Raw genomic sequence first — 8,508 nt, forward strand, 5'->3', positions numbered from 1 at the left:
CTCCCCATCAGAGTAATCTGATTGGAGAAGCTGGGCCCAACTGGACCCCTTTCCTCAGGCAGCCAAGTCTCAGTTATAGACTTATACAAGCCGGGTCAGCTCCCTGCCTCACCCATGATCAAGTCGTGAATGATTTCGGTCTTCTTCTGAACTGACCTGGCATTGCAGAGGAGCAAGGTCCTGCTCCAGTGAGTGTATGCACACGCTCTCTACTGAAGGAGATTCGGGGCAGAAACCCTGTGTGTAAAGCCTCCTGCAAACTCTAGCCCAGACCTCCAGCCCCACCCTAATATAACCTTCTCCTAGACCTCAGTCCCACCCCGAAGGCCCGGCACCAAAAGCTGGCCCCCTTTGGAGGCCAGCTTTGGTGGCCGCCTAGAGGCGGTCTGCCGGCCCTCTGGTGCACCTCCCTCCTTTTTATGCCTCCAAGAGCTCAGCAGCCCCTCCCAGGGGTGCACCAAAGTAATTCAGGTGCCTGGACCACCCAGCCATGAGACACCCCTCCCCCCGCCCTGTATGAGGCCCCCCAATCTCATTGGGGGGGCCGCCCCTCCAAAGCTCCGCTTAAAAAAATACTTGTGGCTGGGGGGGGGGAGTGGAGCAGTCCTCCCTCCCCCCTCCTCCGGCGGCAGCCAAGAGAGATGCTGGACCCATCTGTTGGGGCCAGCATCTTTAAGAAACTGCCAGACGCGCCCGTGCAGTTTAGAGATCGTTGCAAGCCTAAACATCACGGGCTTGCAATGATCTCCTCTGAGCAGGCGTGCCTCGCAGTTTCTTAAAGATGCTGGCCCCAACGGATGGGTCCGGCATCTCTCCTGGACAGAGCAACTGGCCCTATCCAACCCCAGCACGGCACCCCTCCTGACGGCTGCTGCTGGTGTCCACGTTGTGCTCCAGCATTTCCAAGCATTTCCTAACCACACCACTCTACCTGATGGATGTCCAGCCTACAGGCAGCAGGCAGGGTGGGAGAGAGAGGAGAAACCTGAGCCGCCTCCTTTGGTGTCCCCCTGACTCATTAGGACGAGCTGCTCCTGATTTATTGTTGAGCCTTAGCTTCTTTCAGGGTGGTGGGAAGGCAGAAGCTGGCCTAGAGAAAGGGAACTGGTGGAAGGTGGAATTACATGTTGTCTCTCCTTCCCTTCCACGGCATTGCTTATTCTGTTATGACAAGTACGGTATCTACAGGAAGTCCCTAACTCACCTACAGGCTGTATTGTCTTCCTAAAGTTTGTTTGAAGGTCAGCTGTTTGGAACCCAGGACACATTTCACGTCACAGGGTGTGAGTCATCCCCTTTGCTAAGCAGGGTCCATCTTGGTTTGCATTTGGATGGGTGACAACATGTGAGCCTGGGGCGTAGCTAAGGGAGGTGGGCCCGTGTTTGGCCCTCTCTCTGACAGTGCCTTGGAATGAGGGAAATAATGAAGAAAAGAGGGAGGGGTGGAGCTGGGGGGCCCTCAGGAGCTGGGGGGGCTGGGTCCTTTGAACCATCCATCATAGCTACACCCCTGATGTGAGCACTGTCAGCTGTAAGAAATCCTAGGAGGATGGGGATTTAGCTCAGTGGCAGGGCATCCGCTTGGCGCGCTGGAGATCCTAGGTTTAATCCTTGGCAGCATCTCTCGGGGTAGATCTGGGGGAGACTCCTGCCTGAAACCTTGGAGAGCTGCTGCCAGTCAGTGTAGACAATAGTAAACTAGGTGGACCAAAGGTCTGACTCGGTAGGAGGCGGCTTCCTGTGTTCTTATGTAACAGCAGGAAAAACCAAAACAGAAGAGCAAAACAACAACAACACCCAACCTGATTGCTGTGTAGACTAGGAACAGGGCCAGCATCAAACAGGGCCAGCAACAAACCTGAGCAGCAGTATCCACACTGAAGAGACAATTGTGATGCACTGTATGCAGAGCTGTCTTTTGAGGAGACAAACCCAACACAAGCCAGAAGTTGCAGTCGGTCTCGAAATACAAGCAAATTGCTTTTAATATTCCCCTCTTTTGCAGTATTTGTTGGACCCCTAAGTACGTTCTCTTCCACTGCGGCTAGGAGGCTTAAAATTAAAAATCCAGCTGCCAGACAGCTAGCCAGCCAGCCAGATAGCCACTCTTGCTATCCCTCCGTGGACAGCAGGGTGCCGTTCACATTTCCAATGCCTTGTTGCGAATTTAATTTCTGCGATATAGAGCTAGGACATTGTATATCCGTCGTCAAAAGGTTCCTGGTTTTTTTGGGTGGTTAGTTTCCATGAAACTGCTCCCCCTGCTGTTTACATTCCGAATGCAACTTGCCTGAACGGAGGCGTTTTGCTGATGATGAGCAGCTAGTCTGGAAAGCGCCACGCAGAAGGACATTGCAAGAGTGCGCATCTGGTTTTTGGTTTTGTGAGAGGAAGGGGCATAGGGGATGCAGAAGAGAGTGTCCTACACAGGATAAAGGATTTAATGTGAGCCAAGAAACTGTTTTAATTGTAAAAGCTCTGTCCTGGAGCACATTATTACTATTACTACTACTAGTACTACTACTACTACTAGTATAAAAGGCATGCTTTGGGGCAGAATGCCCCATGCACCTAGGGGCAGAACATGGAACATAGGAAGCTGCTTTATACCAAGTCAGACCCTTGGTCCATCTAGCTCAGTACTGTCAACACTGACTGGCGGCGGCTCTTTGAGGTTGCAGGCAGGAATCTGTCTCTCCCAGCCCTACCTGGAGATGCTGCCAGGGATGGAACTTGGGACCATCTGCATACAAAGCAGATGCTCTATCTCTGGATCTTTCACACCTCCTTCCCCTCAAAAGGCAGCTATGTTCTCTGTGCTAAGCTATGGTCCCGTCTCCAAAAGGACTTCCAGAAAGGCTTGACCTGCTTTATCACCTCTCTGTTCAATAGTTAAATCTGGCTGGACTCCCCACAGTTGCACCACCTCTCTCTCTCTCTCTCTCTCTCTCTCTCTCTCTCTCACACACACACACACACACACACACACACTCCCAACAACATGTTAAACACTGCTTCATGAATTACTTTGCAATCATGGCGTGAAGTACACAGCTGAAGCGCTCTCTGAACAATCAAACAACTGATAAAGTACCATTGATGGACTTTACACAGAGCCAAATGACAGGTCCCTGTCCCAAGGAGCATGCAATCTCGATTTTTAGCTGAGAAAGACAGCAGAGGGAAGGAGGGAAGAAAGAAAAGAGGCAGGCAAGAGCAACACGGTGAATCTGTATGAATGCCTTTCCACTTGGCAAGGCAAAATTTCAGCATAAATAATGTGTGCAAATAAAGGTAGATCAATATGGGGCTTTCATGATGAAGATACCTTTTTCCCCCAGGGAAGCTGGAAAAGCTTTTGAATAGCAAATCATCAAGCCTCTCTCCCCCTTTTTGGATGGAATGCCAGACTCCGGTTGCTTTCTAGCTGCTCTCCTTTCCGCTGCAGGGGTTTCTGCCCTCCTTGAGGAACTGGGCACTGGGGAACGGGTTTCTCATCCTTATTGGCTCTGCTAGGGCTGCCATCACCCTGTGACTGGCCAAAGTCAGTCTACCAGTCTAGTCCAAAGTCAGTCTCCCATCACCCTGTGACTGGCCAAAGATAGTGACTGGCCAAAGTTCAGCCACTCCTCAGCAGAAATGTCCCATCTTCTCCTGGAACAGGCTTGCTGGAAACCCTCCTTGCCACATCCCCTGCTACTGTGGGCAGCCTCGGATCTGTCTCGTCCTCTCGACTTGCAGTTTCCTTCTGGCTGCAAGAACTGAAGACTCTTTGCAAGCCAGGGCAAGGAAGTCACCTGTACATCTGCTTCTCTCTGCCTCGTGCATAAACCAGGTCTGCTAAGAAATAAGGCCAGCCTCTTCTCCTGTGGTGGCTTTGCTGTGTGTCTTTGCTAAGACTTTGTGGTGGGGTTAAAACTGTTGCAATGCTCTCATCTAGACAACACAAGGCTGGGAGATAGGAACAGAGGAAGCTGCCTTCTACCGAGTCAGACCCTTGGTCCCTCTAGCTCAGTATTGCCTACACAGACTGGCAGCAGCTTCTCCAAGGTTGCAGGCAGGAGTCTCTCCCAGCCCGATCACATGTAGTCTGGGAGAGACTACATGTACTCTTCCTTCCAAATGCAAACCAGGGTGGACCCTGCTTATCAGAGGGAACAATTTGTGCTTGCTACCACAAAACCAGCTCTCCTCCTTCTCCTGTATTGTAGCTGTTTTGTGCCAGCAGCAGGGGGGCGGTGTGGGGGAAATAAGGTATGTAACCGTGGTTAAGGAACCAACTCCCCTCCTTAGAACGTTGATTCCTATTGAAAAATGGGTTCTGAGTTAAGACGTTCTGTGACTGAAGACATAGTTTTCAGGAAGCAATTGTGTCATAAGTCTGAGGACTTCCTGTAGCACATTGCATAGCCTTCACAAGCTGCAACCGTGTGCACTCCCAACTTAGGAGAAGAAACCCAATGGAACAGGAGGTCTCTCAAACTGGGGTCCCTAGATGTTGTTGGACTACAGCTCCCATAATCCCCTGCAACAATGGCTCCTGCTAAATTCAGCGGTGGAGCCTCCTCTCAGATGTCAGTGTGAGTGCCACTCAAAATCACGTTGTCTGCACTTTGGCACCTGGGTCAAAGTTTGCCTGCCCTTGGTCCATTGGAATAAGAAATGGAGTGATAATAGGTTCATTCACACATTATGTTCAACACTGTAGAACGTGTGTACAGTGTACACAGGTACAGATCTGTACACAGGTATAGTCATTCACATGTTATGTTGATTGCAGGTACAGCAGTATACTTCCAATCTGTACCCTGCATTTGAAGGGCCTGCATTCAGGTTCACTTTAAAAATGAACTCAGGTATAGCCATTCACACAAACACATGTACGAGTGTACAGACATCTATCTGTACACTCATGCAGCATAGTGTCTGAATTGGGCTGTTTGACCCTATTCCTTTTCTCTCTCTTGTATAATGGTGTGTGTATGTGTGTATATAAAAAGTATGATAAAAATATCTGTAACACACTTTGCTTGCCAGATCCTAAGCATATTCCTAAGCAGGATCCTAAGCATATTGAAAAGCTTTCTCAGCTTTTAAAAAAATGTCTGTTTTAATTTTATGGTTGATTTTAAACTGTTGATTTGTTTTAACTTTTATATGTGCTTTAATTGTTTTATGTTAACCTCCCAGAGACAAATGTTTGGTGAATAAACATAAATAATAGCAATAGCAATAGCAATAGCACTTACATTTATATACCGCTCTATAGCTGGAAGCTCTCTAAGCGGTTTACAATAATTTAGCATATTGCCCCCCAACATTCTGGCTACTCATAAACATAAACATAAATAAATAAATATTTGATCAGAAGTAAGAGTCATGGAGTTTGATGGAACATGATTCCCTAGAAAGAGTGCACAGGAGTGCAGTAGGGATGGACCCGGACCGGTCCGGAAGCCATTGAAAAGGCCTCCGGACCGGTCCGGACCAGTCCAGACCAGTCCGGACCTGGGTGGTTTGGATTGGGGGGGTCGCTTTAAGAGTGGCGGGAGGATTTACTTACCCCTCCCACCCCTCTCCCGCTTGCCGCTGTAAACATACGAGTAATTGGGCCGCCCCTTCCCCGACGTTACTTGCAAAACCTCCCAGGAGTGCACTCCGCACGCACGTCACAGAGACGAGCGCGCGCTTAACGTCACTGTGACGTGCGCGCAGGCGCACAATGCACTCCTGGGAGGTTTTGCAAGTAACGTCGGGGAAGGGGCGGCAGGGAGGTATCCTGCCGCCCCAATTACTCGTATGTTTACGGTGGCAAGCGGGAAAGCGGCGGGAGGGGTAAGTAAACCCTCCCACCGCTCTTAAAGCAACCCCACCCCACCCCAGTGCCAGACCGCAGTTGGCGGTTCCGTGCACACCCCTAGAGTGCAGTAACCTCTGGCAGGCATCAAATGAAACTTCACAAATAGTAACCCAATAAAGCCCATTACTGTCAGTAGGACAAATGACCAGGCTTGGTTAAATGGCAAAAGCCTGGGACTCAGGCTAGCAGCAGGACTAATCACTAAGGCATTTCAGCTCTTGGAAGAGAATTTTAGCCATACAGTCAACATAATTCTCCGCCTTGGGAAGCAACTGCTTCAGTCACCCAACTGTTTGTTCAGCTAATAACCCGATGGCCATAGAATTAAACAATGGAAGGAAGGCCCTACCTAATACCGACCTGGTAGCAAAATATCGATCAAAGCAGAGAGAAAGAACAGCCAACGGATTGAGAATGTCTGTTCAGATTTCATTTTGCATGCCAGCCTGCACTGGTTTTTTTTTTTTTTAGGGGGGTGCAAGTGATGTCCCCACCACTATGCATGCAAATGCACCTCCAAAGCTTACATTTCTAGTTCTTGCTGATTGATAAGTGCCGTCAAGTCGGTGTCGACTCTTAGCAACCACATAGATAGATTCTTTCCAGGATAATCTGCCTTCAACTTGGCCTTTTAGGTCTCTCAGTGGTGCATTCACTGCTGCCGTAATCACAGGGGTGTAACTTTAATAGGGCAGGGGGAGACAGTGTTTGGGGCCCCACTGCCTTGGGGACCCCCTCCCCCAGAGGCAAGTCACATGACTGGGAAATGCATTAAATGACTTGCATCATCCACAATTTACAAAACCTTTTAAAATATAATTTAGGATGATGTTCTATAGTGGCACATAGGAGAGAGAGAGAGAGAGAGAGATGCTTTTTGTTACCACTGTTCAGCTTCTTTTAAGATTTCTTTACTTTATGAGCTGAGCTTCAGTGAGTGGGGGCATTTAAAAATCTTGTCTCTGGGCCCACTCCAACCTTGCTATGCCCCTGCGTAATCGAGTCCATCCACCTTGCTGCTGTTCGTCGTCTTAGTTCTTTCCGGTATGTATGTATTTAAGCGAGCATGGGGGGTACATCAAGATGAACCAGTCTGAATCCTGCAACTGGAACTTGGGACCATCAATCCCTTTTAAAGGATCAAGCCAGGAGTGTATAGAAATCCAAAGGGTCACTCACCACGCTGCTGAAAATATTGGAGAGTCTGTGTGGCTTAGTGGCTTGGACGGGGCGGCCCCACCATGAAGCAAGGTGACGTAGTCATCTCAGGGAGCAGATTGTTGGGGCAATTGCTGTAGCTTAGCGGTAGAGCATTGGATTTACATGCAGAAGGTCCCAGGTTCAACCCACGGCATCTTCAGGTAACGCTTGGAAAGACTTCTGCCTGAAACCCTGGAGAACTGCTGCCAGCCAGTGTTGAGCTAGATGGGCCAATGGCCTGATTTGGTAGAAGGCAACTTCCTTGGAAATGGTGCTGCTGTAGCTTAGTGGTAGAGCATCTGCTTAGCATGCGGGAGGTCCTGGTTCAATCCCTGGCAGCATCTCCAGGCAGGGTTGGGAAAGACCCCAACATGAAACCCTGGAGAGATGCTGCCAAGCAGTGTAGACAATATTGAGCTGGGGGGGGCAATAGTCTCAGTAGACAGCAGCTTCCTAGGGGATGAGGCCTCTCTGGGCTCCCCGCAGTCTGGCATCTGCAGCTGGAAGCATCAGCAGCTGCCAGACGATTTAAAAAACAGGTTTAAAGGAACACTCGCTCCCTTAACCTTGTTTTAAAGGGTGGCTACTTAGGCGGGTTTGCCACAGTGGTGCCACCAAGAAGACATCTTGGGGGATGAAGAGGCTGGTTTTAGAATGGGGCGCTCAACTATGGATCATTCCTTAGTGCTACGCCATCTTATTGAGAACATAAGAACAGCCCTGCTGGATCAGGCCCAAGGCCCATCTAGTCCAGCATCCTGATTCACACAGTGGTCCATCAGATGCCGCTGGAAGCCTACAGGCAGGAGGTGAGGACATGCCCTCTCTCCTGCTGTTACTCCACTGCAACTGGTATTCAGAGGCATCCTGCCTCTGAGGCTGGAGGTGGCCTATAGTATAGCCCTCCAGCTAGTAGCCGTTGATAGACCTCTCCTCCATGAAGTTATCCAAACCCCTCTTAAAGCCATCCAGTATAGCAGTAAGCCCAAGTGCTCTTTGTATGTGGCCTTTGTAGATTTCAAATCAGCGCTAGATTCAATTTCGAGGCCAAGGTTGTGGGGAAAACTCAGGGATATCAACACTGATAGGCAATTACTTCTTCTCATTCAAAAGCTTTATGAGAACACCAACGTCAGGGTGAGAGGTAACCCCGAGGCTCACTTTCACACCCAATAACTTCCAGCAAAGGAGTCAAACAAGGGTGCAGGTTGGCACCCTCTCTGTTTAACCTGCATATAAACACCTTAGCCAAAAATCTCTCAGATCCAGGGTTACATCTGCCAGACACCGCGGGGGTAAAAATCCCAATTTTGCTGTAAGCGGATGCTGATGCTATTATCTCTCAAACCCCAGTAGATCTTAGGAGGGCTCTTAAGCTCCTGGCCAATTACTGTAAGGATAACCACCTGGTTATGAATTTTCAGAAATCTAAGGTGATGGTCCTTGCC

At 49.4% G+C, this 8,508-nt stretch overlaps 1 non-coding gene across 1 annotated transcript; it reads left to right on the forward strand.

Annotated features, from left to right (window-relative positions):
* The first annotated feature begins 7,333 nt into the window (after positions 1-7,333).
* Positions 7,334-7,404, forward strand: TRNAA-AGC (transfer RNA alanine (anticodon AGC)). Its single transcript has one exon. It is a non-coding gene; the product is annotated as a tRNA-Ala (tRNA).
* The last annotated feature ends 1,104 nt before the right edge of the window (positions 7,405-8,508 follow it).

The sequence above is a fragment of the Hemicordylus capensis genome, chromosome 7, assembly GCF_027244095.1.
Source record: "Hemicordylus capensis ecotype Gifberg chromosome 7, rHemCap1.1.pri, whole genome shotgun sequence".
In the NCBI taxonomy this organism is placed as follows: Eukaryota; Metazoa; Chordata; class Lepidosauria; order Squamata; family Cordylidae; genus Hemicordylus; species Hemicordylus capensis.